Raw genomic sequence first — 14,458 nt, 5'->3', positions numbered from 1 at the left:
ACTCTTTCCATTTTCAAATGAATATTATTAGTCATCAGAGATAAAGTGAAGTAAATTATTCTGAGGTTCAGCTCAAACTTCTTGGCCTCTACAACACCAGCCTTGGTTCTGGAGACCAGAAATGACCCTGGTCTCTGGTGATACATTCTGGTCCAGATCTTTCTACCGGTCTTGGTTACATTCCACTAGTAGGAATAATAGCAAGAGTAATATTAACTGTCTTAGCCATAGTCACTGGGGGATTCCTTTCCTTTGCAGAGACTACAAATTTTCACAGTATTTGTTCCTCCAAGAAAAGTCAGGACATCCATAGAAACAATAAAATGAAAAAAAAAATTTACTTTGGGAAGTAAGGAGTAAAACTGGATATGTGTACTTATTAATAATTATAGTGATTAAAGTTGAAGAAACAGATTTTCTGGATTCAAATAATGACTTTGCAACTTATAAAAGTCATAAGATCGTGGGAAATGTATTTCTCTTTTCTGTCTCTGAATTGACCTCTTCTGTAAAATGAGGATAATAATTCCACCAAATAAACTTCTAGGGTTATTGTGAGGATTAAATACATTTTTTCCTGGCACATAGTAAGTGCTCAATTGGTGCCAACTATTATTATTTGCCATTGTTATATCATGTCATTGGGTCATAGTTCAGACATTTTGAAGAGGGCTAGTTTGGAAATTCCTGGATAGAAACATAATGGGGAATTGTGACCCCTTTTCACCAAATGAACCAAAATGAAAACCAAGTGAAAGTATAAAAGAACCAAAATGAAAATATAAAAGAAAACTAAGGTATGTCGAGGGCTTGCTATTCATCAGATATTTTGACATGTGTTATTTCAATTAATCCTCATATTAAGGCTGTGAGGGAGATTCTGTCATTTAGAACTGAGAAGACCCAAAGTGAGAAGAGTTTAAAGTTACTGATATTCACACATAGTAGCAGAAAGGTTTGGACCCAAATATGCTGAGCAAAGTTCTTTCCACTTCATTACCCAAGCACACTTTCCACTCTTCGTGGCTTCATAATACACTTGAGTTTTGTAATGTCAGGTCTCTCCAGAAGTGTTCTTCCAGTCACAGAGCTATGCCAGCAGGATAGCCCTAGGCTGTGATAATCCAAAGACAACTCAGGGATAAAATTGACAGATGTGATTTAAAAGGAGGTGCTTCCTTTTCTGCTTACTCCCTTTTAAGGTCCCAAACCCCATGTAAACTCTTGGCAAAACTCTAAGGCAGCAGTGTCCTACAGTCTGTCTTGCACCTGACTGTGGTTTTGATAACCTGAAGTCAACTCAGACTTTAGAGCTCAAGGACGAATGTATCCAAAGGCTCATTATCCATTTTAAAGCTCTTAGACCTAAATAAGTCTTTTGCGGCTCTAAAGTATGTTTGGCAGAAAATAGCAGGGTGTGACTTGGTTAGTTTAAGAAAACTGTGGATAGCGCTGCACCAGATGGGATTGGGGAACAGGTTCCAAGTGAGGTCAAGTGTGATTGCTTGGAGGTGGCTACTTGTAATGCCATGTTGAAAAAGGTGCTGAGGCTGCATTCAAAGACAGAGGGACTGCTGTCATCAGTTAGCAATGTCTGCCAGAGCTATGGAATGGGGAATTGGTATCATGCAAACCACTTCTTTGTCATTTCTGGGCTAGAAGCAGTAACAGAATATGCAGTCAGTTTGGATGGGACTTCTATCATCCGTGAATTAATTTTACAAATCCTGCTTGCTGCTCAGGTGGGCCTTCCTTCCCTACTAATGTGTATGTCCTCCTCCTGAAGATGTATGCTCTCTTAAAATAGCTCCTCTTTGGTCAAGTAGCTGCATTATTCCGCCAAAAGCAACAAAAATTAGTTTCTGAGAAGAAATTCCCACACACTGATATATTTATTTTAATCTGTTTTCAAGAGTTGGGAATTTCTCTTAGAATCTACAGTGTATTACCAATGTAAATAGCACATATTTAAGTAATGGCAGTAAATTATGAAAATAACAGCACGGAACATTTTAATAGTTTAGACTGTGGATTTGAAGAATGAGCCAATATTTCTACATTCTACTGGGAAAAATCATCCTATGAATATAGAATGGTGTAAAACTAATTTTTGCAATCAGGATCTCTCAAATTTGTGTGTTTTATTTTGATTTTGCTGTTCATGGCTCATTTCCCAGGAATATATTAAGTGATGGAAAGATTAATGTTGTGAGGGGTTTCTAAGGGTTCCTTTTTTCTGCATTGACTGATATGTTCTTAACCTTGAATGATATTGGTCCATATTTAATAGAGAAGTGAGTATATTCTTTCTCAGAATATCTGGAGTTGTGCATTAGCAATTTAAAAAACAAATACACAAATAACATTCTTTACGTCAACTGCAAGTGTATTGTTTCAGATGTTAAATGATGGATTGAAGAAAGAAGTCAGTTAAAAGACTAAGATGGCATTTCAATTTAGAGACATATTGAGCATTCGAGAAGATTCATGTGCCTTTTTTTAATACTACTGTTTTTTCTTTAAAGTAACAGTATCATGGATTTGCTTACTTAAGCAGTAAATAATTCTAAGGAAAATAACCAACAATTTTTATTTACAAATGTTGTATTAAGTTATATATGTGCATATCACACGATATTGTCTTTTAACACATGAAAATTTGATTGATTAGAAGTGAATTGCTTTTCCAAACTACATTAATTATGATCAAGCAAATTCAGTTTACTTCTAAATCATAAAGCTTTCTTTTACATTTGGTTCATCACATCTGTATATGGAGAACTGCTCTGAAATAAAGTTGACTACCAGTGTGAACATGGCTGTAGAAGTCAGCATTCTCACCCTTCTCCTGCAAATCCTAAAAAGAGCAATAAGAAGGATGGAAAACAAACAAACAAACAAACAAAAGCCTGCAAATTTTATTTGCAATTAAACTGGGAGACAGAAATCACACATACTCCAAAATAAGGTAGGAACTGCCATGAGCATGTGAGTTCTGGTGGAAACCATGAAGGAAGAATTAAAGGGAAGGAGACTAGTTAAAGGGAGGAATAAAAGGGAAGAAGCACAAAACAGGATGAGAGGCCCCAGGAAAAGGAGGTGTCAGAAAATGGAAGCAAGTAAACACTTCCTGAAGTGGCAACAGCTTTATCCTTTAACAGTGTTCCTGAACTTAAGGTGAGCAGGGCTAGAGGCGGAAGCCTTTCTGGACTCGTTTTTTTCCCTGACGAGAGGCGGTGGGCCTACACAGAGAGGCACAATGCTTGCAGGAAGCAGTTTGTCTGTGTTTGTGGTAATAGAAGAGGGAACAGCTACAGAGCTGTCTGGTAGGTCAACCAAGAGTCATCTGGGGAAACTTCAGCAAAAAGACTGGAAGTGAGCACTGAATATATCTAACTCTAGAACAAAGATCAAAATAAATGTGGGAATTAGAATGACGGTTTAAAATGTAAATCTCATTTCTTGTAACAGGAAGAATGATTTCACTTAGAAGCATTGGGAGAGGAAGGGTGAAAGAAGGTGGGAAGAACTGTGTTTGATAATGGCTTCATTTGTAATAACCAAGTCTCAAATTTTTATTTAAAGTTGGAAAACATATTAGGTTGAACTATATGGAATTGCCATTTTATAATCCCCACACAGTTGAATATTAGAAATCTCATAGAGTTCAAATCAGTCTAAGGCACTCTCAACTGTGAAATGCTCTATTTTGAGCTCTGCCAATAAAACACACCTCCAATTAACAATTGTAACTTACCTTTGATTGTAAGACACATTTCAATTTTAGAGATACTTATATGTGAAAAAGTGGGATTCTTCCATTCAGTAAAACATGGTAAGAGAAGTCTAAAGCATATGTTATAGCCAAAGAAAAATATGTAATACTATTGAAAAGTATTATGTGATAGAAGAGAAAGTAGAAGAAAAATGCTAATTTTATCACTGCTCATAATAGAGAGCAAACAGACATGACAAAATAGAGAGCACTATGGGTATGCACAGATTATAAATTAATTATAATAATAACAAATTCATTAAAAATACTATACTCTCTAAATATCAGAAGAGGTAAACATACCATAACATGTAATACAAACATAAAATGAATCAAATAAGTTTATTTCGTACTCATGCAATACACTAATACACTAAGTTAGATGTTACTGGTCATCAAGGGCTCACCTAAATGCAGTAATTCAGGCACCCAGGATCCTTTGATCTTATGGCTCTGTCATCTTCTAGGGCTTCGTCACCACTTGCCACCAGCCAGGAGATAGCAGAGGAGATGCAAATTCTTCTTGAAAACCTGACCCAGGGAAAGATCACATTACTTTCCTTCACATTCCACTGGCTTTGGAATCACTCCTTTGGGCACATCCAACTTCAAGGGAGGCTGGGAAGTGTAGAGTTGAGTTAGGTGCTCAGGAGAAGAGGAAGAAGAAATTGGTGAACATTTTATAGTCTCTGCCACAGCCTTCAACTCAAAAAGTAAGAAAGGGGAGAGCAAGACAATCTAATAAAAATTAAAAGAATAGAGAAAGAAGAAAATCAAGGATCAAGGAATTTGAAAAGAGAAAAATTGTAAAATTAGTAAACTCCTAAAGCAAGGAAAGTTGAATATCTGCTACCTTTTAAGTTAAAAAAGAATGGGTAATTAAGTGTATATGTTTGAACTGTGTGTATAAGCATAAAGCAATGCCTGAAGGATAGATACAAAACTAATGACAGTGGTTACGTGTGTATTTGAAGGGATGGGGATTGGGCGAAAGGACAAGGTAAGAGGATCTTCCTCTTGTACATACTTTTATATTATTTTCATTTTTGAACTGTGTTAACATACCACTTATTTAAAAATATATAAACTAAAGGGAAATGAACAATTACAAGTTAAGCAAAATTGAATTTGTAAACTTGAGTTCCAGGGTTACTTATGTTAACAGATTTTGAGGAGGAGAAAATGCTTTTTACTAGGGGCACTGCAAAACAATCCGCTAATGATGTACTATTATAATAAATGCCATAGATATTTTAGCTGTAAGACACCTCGCATAAAAACACGTAAGCAGAGATGATCTTCACACACTGAAGTTATGGTAGCTGATGAAATTTGGCACAGCAAACGGTGACTGTGCTTCTACAGTCTGGCATTTGGTGGATTATCTCCCTAGGGCAATGCTGAGAACTATTAGACTCCTACTTTCATATCTAGATAGCACTTTATGTGATGGGATTTTCCTGCTTTGTAGCAGTGAAAGTCCAGAAAATAGAAACCCCTGATCTTGATATTTTATTCCCTGAAGTGATTGTATTTTCTTTGATGGCATAAAGTATGCCTAATTCATTCTTATTTCCCCAGTATGTGAAAAATCTGAGATTCTGAATTTAGGCTGAAGAACTGTAGTGAAATGTGGTATCCTGCAGGCAGTAATTCAACCACAGGGTAAAGCCAGCACAGTGAGACCTTTGGGAGGCAGTCGAGAAATCCTAATGACTTATGAGGACCTTTAGGTATGTTACTTCCATGTTCTTCTAGAAATAAAGGAAGAAAATGCCTCATAGTCAATATTAGAGCTCTCTTTATCAGATGGAGTTACTGCCTTATCAAAAGAGAGTTATTGGCTGAAGGTTGAAGAGAAATATCAAAGAGGTAGTCAATGGGGAAAAAAGAGAGACGCACAAGACGTAGTCTCAAAGTACAATTTAAATTGCTTCTTTTCTTTATACTGTCCTCATCTTTGACCCCACTTTGCCCTTTAAATATCTCAAGATACTGAAGGAAAAGAAGGAAGAGAAACTTCAAATAATCCATTTTTAGTTTTGAGTTTGTTTTTCTTTTTTCCCCACTTTGTTTTCTTTCTTATATAAGCAACAGGACTTTCTTTTTAACTTGGACATCTTTTTAAAAAATGACCCAGCTGAGATGGGTCAGAGTGACAAATAAAAGAAAACTTCGCGAAGGGGTGAGTAGCTCAGAGTCAATATTCTCCAGTAGGCTGAGTGAAAGCAGCCCTCCACAGCATGGTCTTACATGACCTACTCAGATATGTCTGTTCAGTGAGGTTAACTCCCTCTGACTACCTTTTGTGATTTACGTGAGTGGCTGAGGACGGACAATCAAAACACATCTAAGTTTGTGGTCATGCCTCCCTTATCAGGGAAAACAGTGCGTAGACAGACACTACAGAGCATCCATGCTGTTTGAGGCCAAGGCAAAAGAAAGTCTTTGCTTGGTTCTAGGTCTCCTAGAGTGGTGATTTGAGGAGGAAGCTTCCTTCATTTTTATTTATTTATTTAATTTAATTTAATTTTTTTTGTTTTTTTGCGGTACGCGGGCCTCTCACTGTTGTGGCCTCTCCCGTTGCGGAGCACAGGCTCCGGACGCGCAGGCTCAGAGACCATGGCTCACGGGCCCAGCCACTCCGCGGCATGTGGGATCTTCCTGGACCGGGGCACGAACCCATGTCCCTTGCATCGGCAGGCAGACTCTCAACCACTGCGCCACCAGGGAAGCCTGCTTCCTTCATTTTTAAAGGTGCTGCTGTGTTTCTCATAATTCTCAAATTGATGAGAATTATGGGAATAATTAGGGTAGTTGAGTGTCCTATCTTTGCCTGTGACAGTCTTGGTGTATGCCCGCTGTTGCAGCAAAATTATAAATAGTGCTTTCTTTCATTCTAAACAGTGTTCTGGTTTACATGGTAAATTATATGGTCTCTCTAGGAATCACCGATTTTGAGATTTTAGAAATTCCATTTGTGAGAACAGCAACCAGTATATTCAAGTCCCTTTTTTTAACACTCATATGAATGATTGGGTTCCTACAAAACCTAACTGAGAAGAGACCCTCTGGCATGCATATTTATTTAAGACCATAAAATGGAGCCAAAATATATCCAGCATTACATGTCTGTATTTTCTGAATTTGACTACCATATCACATATAAAACAATCCAAATTATTTAGGAGTGTACAGTCAGGAATTAGCCAATTTCTGTAATTCCTATGAAATCTGTTTTAAGCAGAATACCTGAGACGGTGATCTAAAGTGTTATCTTCTTTTTGAGGCAAGGGAGGTGGCCAGGGTGCAAAATTTAAGGCACTCACTCTCTTCATGCAGGTGCAGACGGCACACTTACATTTGTTGAAAAATATTCACTTCTGCTTCAAGACAAATCTCAGGCTTTATCTATTCTAAGGATGCTTCCTAAACTTTGTAGCCTCTCCCTATGCCTACTTCAGACTGGGTTATTGTCCCTCATGTGTCTCCTACCTGCATCTTTTGCAAAAACACCACTGTTGCATTGTACTGAAAAGGTGTGTGTGTGTCTGTGTGTCTGTGTTGTCTCGTTTTCTCATTCCTTAAGGTTAGGGACCACATCTTTCTCATTTTCACATCTAGAATACCTTTTACTGGGCCTAATACATGTCATGTACTCAATGTTTATTGAACCAGAACAAGAAAATGAATTATAAACAAGTAATTTATTCAATTAAATTAATTAAAATTCTGCTCCAAAAAATTTATTGCAGCCTTGAAGAATCTATTTCGGTAATAATAAAAACTAACATTTTCTGACCTTAATAATTAAATGGTTCAAGTCCAAGTTTTGAGATATTTAATACTTATGTATAGAAGAAAGCCTGAAGAAATAATAAAATTTACAGAGCATTGTCATGAAACCTACAAAGACAGATTCTCATTGGGATAGCTTCTGAACACTTCTTTCTGTGCCGTGAGAAATAACGTAAAGTAGTCTTTGTAGTGGAATGCTGACTTATGACTCACCCAAAATGAATAGAGTAGACTTTTATTCCTCCTTTGCTCTGCTTCTTCTTTTCCTGAGGAAAAATGCTAAGCTATTTTGGGGACAATTTTGAAGAACATACCAAGTAAATGTGATAAAGGTCAGATATATACAAGATCAATAAGTCATTTCTGAACTCAGTATTTGCGGGGTCTGTGATGTCTATTGGACTAAAATATCTTTTCATTTCCATATTTAAAATATGGCTAATTAGATGCTTCAAAGCAATGTAAAATCAATCTCGATATATTTGGTAGGGAGAAAACGGGTTTAATTCAATTTTAAGTCCTTGGTTAACATATGAGTTTCTTCCTTAATATAGAGACAGACAAGCCACAGTGTGAAACCATAAACTGGGAAAGAAAAAAGATCACAAAAGAAGTTAACTTTCAGGATCTCTATAATCATCATATATTAATATAATCCTGCATCCCTAATGCACGTTTAGCAATGAATTCATGACTAAGAATTAAAGCAGTGAGTTGCATAATTACATATTATACTGAATGAGCTCAGGACAATTCATGTAGAAGTGGATCACAAAGCCTCAGTTATCCAGATTGACTCTCTTGATGAAGACCAATTCGCTGGATAACTGTTCACTTCTCCATCCTTTTGGCCTGATAAACTCCCATTGAGTTAGGAGAGGAAGGGCCAAATTGCACGTTGTTGCTGGTTTTTTTTTTTTTTTTTTCTGGTGGCTCTTTGTTCCTTGGTCTCAGATTTAAATATGAATCCTTGACTTCGACTAACACCTGTCTGGACTTAAATGATGACTGGAAACTGTTGGGTTTTGTTCACCAGGTGGATTTTTCTGAGTCTTGTCCAACTCTGGTTGAAATGATCTTCACTGGTCTGTTGTTAGCTGGTGCACCACTGCATTATGCATGATTTCTGACCGCTCCTTATTTGAAAAACTTGTACAGTGTTCCAGTAGTGATTGCCCATTTGTGCTCAGTCTTCAATTTTCCAACAATATTTATACTCAAGCATCATTTTTTCCCGTAATATTAATACCCAACTTTCATGATAAGGTATCAGGGATGAGTAACATATGTAATATACTTGTATATAATGTTTAAATATTTAAAGTGTCAAAAACTAAAAAGTTTTGTGGAAATCCTCCTTCACTGAACTTACTCACTGAATATATTTCCTCAATAATGTGAAGCTTTTATAACAATGATTTATTGTATTGAAAGTAAATGCAAAACTGGAACTTAGAGAACAACACCTTACACTAAATATTTATAGTTTGAAAATAAATATTCTCATTAGTTTTGCTGCTTGAAACATTAATTATATTGGGGAAAGATAAATTAGTTTTCATTCCTTATATATCACTTAACTTCAGAAGACATAAAATCTTTATTTACCAATTTATTTGAGTAACAGAATCCTTCTATCTTGGTACTAGAATATATAAACATATAAAAGTAAGATGAGAGATATTTACAGAGTTCTCCACATATCACAGGAACTATATGTGTTAGGAAAGAGCGGACTGGAGACAGGATTAGAGAACTGGCTTCTAGTTCCAACTCTGCTATTGCATCAGCTGTGCTAACACAGTGATTTTACTCTACTCATTTATAAAATGGTGATCATATCTGACCTGCCCACCTCAAAGTTTTTTGTGATGATGAAATAAAGTTTGTGGAGATGCTTCGCAAACTATCAAACACTATATAAATTCAGGTACCATTATTTTATTAGGTGTTGGCACTATGCAGTTGAGCCTGATTAATTGATTAAGGAATCATACACTTCTGGGTATCTATTAAGAAAGCCTCCAGTGGAAAAAAATAAAAGACAGTCTCATCCCTTTTCTTTGATATGATAAGATTAAGACTTGGAAGAAAGGTTAGAAAATAAATTTTAAAAGTCATTCCCTCAAGAATATAGACATTAAAAAGAAAAAAAAAGTATCTTGAAAGCTAGTTCAGTAGGTTAGGAGGATAGCTATGTGAGTCAGCTAACCAGATCATGCACACTAGATGGTAGCAATTCTCTGTATGTTCACAAAAATAGGCACAAGGACTATTTAGGTGAAGGGGAAAGAATTCAATAATGTGCTCTCAAGCTGTGAGTTTCTGCACACCTTGGAGGGAAAGTGGGAAAAGAGCTCAGATTATCTTTTAGCCCAGAGAGATTTAAGTGAAAAAATGAATGTCAGAGATCAACTGATGATGAAACGAAACAAGAGGCATCTCTCCACATGTTTTCCCCTCTCTATCTCGAAACAAATTACATTTTTTTAATTTTTTTATTTTTTTATTTTTTATTTTTTTTTTTTCTTGCGTTATGCGGGCCTCTCACTGTTGTGGCCCCTCCCATTTGCGGAGCACAGGCTCCGGACGCGCAGGCCCAGTGGCCATGGCTCACGGGCCCAGCCGCTCCGCGGCATGTGGGATCTTCCCGAAACGGGGCACGAACCCGCGTCTCCTGCATCGGCAGGCGGACTCTCAAGCACTGCGCCACCAGGGAAGCCCTCGAAACAAATTACATTTAATATAGAATATTCTCAGTTATCTTTAAATGTAGACTTTCAAAATATTTTATTAAAATAGTTCACCTCACCGGATTGCTGAAATGCTCTCTAAAACTAATTATTAACACAAATGGATTAAGATTTTTCTTTAATCATTATAACCTTTTTTCTGCATGTGCACTTTTGATAAATCTGATTTAGTAACTGGAATTTCATAAAACTGTCATCTGACCACCCTGTTATATTTTGGTGCAGTGCTCAGAGTACTAGATTCTTCTGCTAACACTTCCAGATAGTGAATATAAATTCAATGACAGTAAATATTTTGGACATTTGTGAAGCCTGGAAAATTGATCCCTGACTGGTGCTCTTTAACTTTGATTGGTTTGAGATAGTAAATACTTCACAGAAAAATCTTGTAAATCTATGCCACGATGCTGAAGGGAGAGTACCCTTTAAACAAATATTAGTGTCACAAATCATCAGGGTATTGAATGTGCTATAGGGTATATATGTTTTACTTTAATAAAGGCATTATTTGCAAGAATTTCTTCGGTTTAATGAGTTTTTCTTATTTTATATCTTCAGAAACAAGCCGACTTTTATTAATATGGGTATCAATCTACTCTCTTCCTACTATCCTCTTCCTAGTATTTTACAATACCCAGTTTTATGTTCATAGGAAACACAGCAAAATGATTTAGAAATGGAAGAACCCTACCATTCCCCTTCGGCAAATAATACCAGAGAGAGAACATTTCTAATTGGTTATGTGCTATAGCTGAACTATAGTAGATGCTCAGGAGAGTGTAAAGAAGGATATGAGTCCTCTCCTTTATGAACTTAGAATTGTGATGGATAAAGAGCTACCCTGATTACAAAAATAGTGACATGAAAAATGTTAGCGTGTGTGATTTGGAGTCATCTTTTAAAATTTCATGAACAGCTTATTAAAACAACTTCTTTTACTCTAGTGCTTCTTATTCTCAGTCAGTTCAACACTCACTGGTTCCTGTCCAGTTCTCCCACATTTTACCTTGTGGTGCCTTGATCTGTTATTCATTTAATTTCTAGATCTCTCCTGTGTGTTCCTAAAAACTGCACAAAACTCATTTTATTAAAAAAATTAACAAATTATTTCCAGTTTAGTTTGAAAACATAGCATTCAATTTGTATTTTTACCTATATCAGTTTACTTTATTCAACAGACCATGTTTAGTTGAAGATTAATAAAAATTTATACTTTCAAGTAAAGAAACTGCCAACTCTCATGGTAAGAGAAGCAAAATTCACCTGAATTCATTGTAGCAGAACTAATGTTCATCAAATAATGGTAGAGGGAAAGTCAAGAAGGAGATAGAACAGCTTGGAATGTGGGAGAATTAATTTAGTTAGTCGGCATTTACTTTTTTCCCCTGAATGTCTCAGTATCTTTTTAACACAGAAATTTGTAATCTTAGTTTAAACACTTTTCAATTTGAAGCTCTAATTATAGTTTATATAATTCATGTTTTCGAAAGAACGCTGTTTCTTCTTACATAGAAACACTTGGGTATTTCTTTCAGATGTTTAAATATTTCAGCATTGGTAATAGGAAAAAAATCCTTATAATAGCCTTATAGTGGCTTTGTTGAATGGAATGGAAATCACATATTAGAAGTTAAGAAAAAACCCTTAATTTTGAAATTTGACTGCATCATTTTTAGTGGGTTTTCATAAATGTAAAATGTATATTTTAGCAAAATGTACAATAATCATAGCTACATTGTATTAAATTCAGAAATCATAGTGATTATAGATATTTGACAACCTGAAAATTGCCTATTGCTTATAATTTCATCTTAAAATTTTCGAGAAGAAAAGCTGCTAATCTATTCTTTGGCACTTTGCTAGGAGAGATTTTACCCTTTAGTGTCAAGTTATTTTACATTTTTGACTTTTTCACCATTTGCTTTAGAGTAACCTTGCTATCCAGAGGAATGGAAGAGCTTCTGGAAATCACAAGAGTGGCAGCTGACAGAGGAAGTAAAATACATATCCCGTAATTCATGGGGTGACAAAAGATAGGACTTTTGTCCTTTAGAAAGAATTATGGTTTATTTATAAGTTTACCTGTCAAGTGGGAACAATATTGAATTTTATTCTCTATAGTGCTTTTCAAGGGTAAGTCACCTCAAAGTTTTAGTAAATTGAATTATAAGATCCTATACAAATACGTGATTTGTGCAAATCATTTGTATGTTTCAAGGAAAAAATAAATAGGTTAGCTGAATTATTCATGTACGTCCTACTTTTGATTGCACACAGTGATAAGAGCTAATTCATTGGTAATAGCTAAGCGATCTTTAATTTTATTGATATTATTTTCAGTATCATAGTCAATAAACATTTCTTGATGTCTTATATATGCAAAGCATGTATATGTGTATATAAAGAGCATATGTGTGTACAGATAGACATATGTATAATATATACAAAACCTTGGCACTGAAAAACTACATGCACAATCTCTACCTTCAAGAAGCCGTGGATCTAGGATTAGCTTTTTTATGTATTTACTTATAGTATAGCCTACAAAGCAAGTTCAGCATAATCTGAGAAGCAGCCTAGAAAGGTAGGTAGTTCCGGGCACAGACTCTGGAGCTAGATTGCTTCAGTTCTAATCTCAGCTCAGGCTCTTACTAGCTGAGGGTCTTTGGGCAAATTATTTAAGCTTTCTATGACTCAGTTCCTTTATCTGTAAAATGAAGACTGTAATAATGCTTACTTCATAGTGCTGTTAAGAAGATTAAACAAGTTAATATTTGTAATACACTTAATACCAGCACAGAGTAAGTACTATATAAATGTTAAGTGAATAAAATGCTTAACAAATATCTTTAAATAGGATTATAGTTTTCAGTAGCTGCAGAGACCACGTGGAGATGGTTCCAGTGATATATGATATACGAAGGAGACAAAACCTGAGTTAGATCTCCAAGGCAGAAGAGTAGCAAAAAGAGAGAAGAGGACTTTTCAGGTGGATAGGGTGGAACATGTTGTCCTGCAGGTGCAGGCTTGGTCCCAAAGCAAATGAGTTTTCAGCAACAAACATATAAGGAAGGTGAGGATGATGGGATTGAAACTGCACAAACTGGCCTAGCAACGAGATTAGCGTTTTGAGTGGAATAACCACCATTCAAGTCAAATGGCTAAAGGGCGTGACATGGTGAACAGGGGCATATTTAGTGTTCTGATATCTAAAGGGAAAGCTAATTGGGTTTTCCAGGCAGTTGTGATGTTCGCTGATTGCAGATGTCAGTTTTTTGTTTCCGGATGATCAATCTATCTTGGAACAAGACCTCTAGCAGCTGTTTGCTGCACACCCTCTCCTGCATTACCAATGAGCCGTGAAGCTGGCACCCACCAACAGACCAACTGGGCACGCCAGCCCCTATTATGGCAAAGGTGCTGTTCCCTCTTGCTCCTTTCCCCCAAGACTTTACCTCTCAGCTCATTTCCTGGTACCTAAGTAGCTCCTGGATGCCTCCATTTTGCTCGCAGTTTTTGGCTCCATTTATTACCACCTTCCTGGCTTCCCTCTCTGTCCTCACCACTCTACTGGGCATGACTTATGTTTACTCATTCTAGGTGACAGCTCTGCCCAGCTGAGCTCTTGCCTTTACGTCTCCACCACACAGGCCACCCTTTGGACTGAGTCCACATGCAGCCACTGTGGGCAGGAGTATCTGGACCCAGGAGCCCCACCTATTTTGGATGGAACCTGACAAGAGCCAGGCAGGGGATCAGAGCCCCAGCCAAGAAAGCCAGAGCTCAGAGCAGAACTCCAGGATTAACAAGGACATTAAATTCAAATAAACAATTGAAGTGGTAGCTCTGCCACTGGGTCATCATGACAAATGGCCCAGGACGGTTGCACGTTAGGAGCCAGCAGTAGATTCTCGTTTTACAAGGAGGAATTTTATTCCCAGTCCACTTCCAACATCTGCATCATATAAGGTGATTATCCATCTTTAGTTCAGGCATTCTAGGAAGGGGTGAGCTCCCAGATGGAGACATTTTTCCGTACAGCTGAAAAGGCCTGGGAGAAGCAGAGGCTGAGGATTTACAAGCAAAAATGAGGAGGCATATTCCTGTCCATGTACTTGTGAGCAATAAACAG

This window comes from Lipotes vexillifer, unplaced genomic scaffold (genome assembly GCF_000442215.2).
Source record: "Lipotes vexillifer unplaced genomic scaffold, Lipotes_vexillifer_v1.1 scaffold896, whole genome shotgun sequence".
Taxonomy (NCBI): domain Eukaryota; kingdom Metazoa; phylum Chordata; class Mammalia; order Artiodactyla; family Lipotidae; genus Lipotes; species Lipotes vexillifer.
This window is presented reverse-complemented; position numbering follows the sequence as displayed.